Genomic DNA, 2,749 nt, shown 5'->3' on the forward strand with positions numbered 1-2,749 from the left:
CTATGAAGCTGGAAGCTGTGCTACAGGTAGTCTCAATGCTGGGAGGGTCACCCACGGTGGGCAGGTTTCAGCTGAGCTTCCAGACTAACAGATTCGGAAGGAGCACCAGACTACTTCTGAAATGTTAGCTCCTGACAACTGTACGAATAGCAGTGTAATGCTACCAGATAGCACCAAAATATCACATACTGAAACAGGATGAAAAGCACCTGAATACTGTCAGCTATTGTGCTGGAAGATGAGCCCCTCAGGTTGGATGGCACTCAGAATAGACTGATCAGGAGCTGCCTCCTCAAAGTACAATTGACCAGGATGATGCAAATGGAGTAAAGCTTTCAGGGCCTTCATTGCTGGTGGGACATAACTCAAAATGAAGCAAAACTGCTGTAAACATCCATTAATAACTGGAACATGGAATGTACAAAGGATCAATCTAGGGAACCTGGAAGTTCTCAAAAGTTAAATGGATGCATGAAAATAGGTATCCAAGACACTGCTGTTGCTGTTAGGGGCCACTGAGTCGGTATAGACTCATGTGACCTTATGCACAACAGAACTTCCTGGTCGTGAACCAACGTCACAGCAGTTGCTACACTTGAGCTCATTGCTGCAGCCACTGCGCCACTCCATCTTATTGGGGGTCTTCACATTTTCACTAACCCTCCACTTAAAGGAGCATGATGTCCTTCTTTGGGAACTGGCCCCTTTGGAGAATTTATCCGAAGTATGAGAGACCAAGTTTGGCCACACTAGTTTCCAAGGAGCATTCTGGCTGTACTTCGTCCAAAACAGATTGGTTTGTTCCTCTGGCAGTCCACAGTGCCTTTAATATTCTTCTCCAAAACCATAACTCAAATGCATTAATTCTTCTACAGTCTTACTTATTCATTGTCCATTGAGCAGAAATGGACTGGTATTGGCCATTTTGAATTTGACAATCACATGGATTACTATGCTGGAAACAATAAATTGAAGAGGAATGGCATCACATTCATCATCGGAAAGAACACTTCAGGATCAATTCAAGTAGAACGCTGTCTGCGATAGAATAGTAGCCATATGCTTACAAGGAACTCAACTGCAAGGTCAGAGGTTCAAACTCAACAGCTGCTCCTCAGAAACCCTACACAGGGTTGCTTTGAGTCGGAATCGACTCGATGACACATAAAAGGAAGACCAGATAGTTCGGACGGATGCACCAACCACTAGAGCCAATGATGATTAAACTGAAGAATTGTGCCAACTGCTTCAGTCTGAAATTGATCAAACATGCCATCAAAATGTACTGAGGCCAGCAGCTAGTCCCCATTTGACCTAGCCTCCATGGCTAGCTGAGTAGAACTCCACCACATGAAGACGCTTGCTATTGGGAGCAAGTATAAATCGCTACAGTTTGATGAACTGTACCTTTGTTTATGGATGCAGCTGCTCAAAATTTCAACCAGAATCCAACGATTGTTCATATGAAGGAAAAAGCTTGTTTCCTCCAGGTACTGGGTTGACAGGGGCAGGCAATCTAGACACTGGCTATCAAAAAGGGAGGGTTATGAAGTGGCTGGCTTACAAACGATCATGAATGTGTTTAGTTTCAGAACAAGGGTGGTAAGATAGAATCCCCACTCAATAGTTTTTCTCTTCTCCAGGTGGGTCTGGTGAAAGATGCTGATAGGATTTTATGATTTGTAATTGAGGACTGTGATTGTCACAGTGTTAATTGTAGAAGATGTGTGACTAAAAGGGGGAAGTAGTTAATCTTTCATTTCAGGAGGATTCCAGGACCATCAAGGAGGAAGAGCATGAGTGGAGCGTGAGATCCCTCCCTGGAAAAGCAGCCACAGCACAGAGGTGGCAGAGGTGAGAAAGAGGAAGCCTCTAATGTTTTGTAGTGGCTCAGTGGCAGCAGCAGTGGAGCCAAGATTAACCATTTCGAAGTTGGCACAGGACTGGGCAGTGTTGCATTCTCTTGTGCTTAAGTTCACTATGTGTCTGAATCGACTTGATGGCACGTAACACCTTAACAATGGCTCTCTCATTGGAAATGCCTTTTTTCCTGTTACCTCCATGTTAATTCAGATCTCAAATTATAACCTGTTACTTCCTCAGTAAGCCTCATCATCATGAGTCTGGTTTGTGAACACAATACTTTGAGGCCATTGTCATGAATTATCAAAGGCAGCAGAGAAACTGTACCATGAAAGGGACGGTTGGTATCGGATGTGCTCGACCTCCACTGAATAGGAACCACCTTTTAGCTCATGCTGAGTGTCCGTCTTTCTCAAGAACCTAGACATGGTCCGATGCCACGCCATTTTCCACTTGGGTGTTGCTCAGAGCTGTCTGTCACTCATAGGAAACGACCTAACAGAAGCCCACACCCTTCCATTATCCTGCTTATCGATGTTCTGCACCTGTTAGTAACCCTATTCCTCCTCCTGGTAACAGAGCTGCCCCTTACTTAAAGTGCTCCTTGGTCACTTCTGTGTGGCGGATACTTCTTTCCGGTTCCTGTGTGATCACTTCGGGGGCTGCTGAAGGGTTCCCTTTGTACTAAGTTCCTCCACGTGGCCACTCCAGGACCGGGCTCCTCCTCACACATCATCAGCTGCCTCCAGGTCTCAGTGTGAGCAGAGGTGGCACCGCCTGGAAACCGACACACTAGAGCCCGCGGCCTAACCTACATGACACACTCCACCCCCTCTCCTCAGGACATGATGGAAATCGGTGAGCTCCTGACCCAAAACGAACCCCC

This window comes from Chrysochloris asiatica, unplaced genomic scaffold (assembly GCF_000296735.1).
Source record: "Chrysochloris asiatica unplaced genomic scaffold, ChrAsi1.0 scaffold00125, whole genome shotgun sequence".
Taxonomy (NCBI): Eukaryota; Metazoa; Chordata; class Mammalia; order Afrosoricida; family Chrysochloridae; genus Chrysochloris; species Chrysochloris asiatica.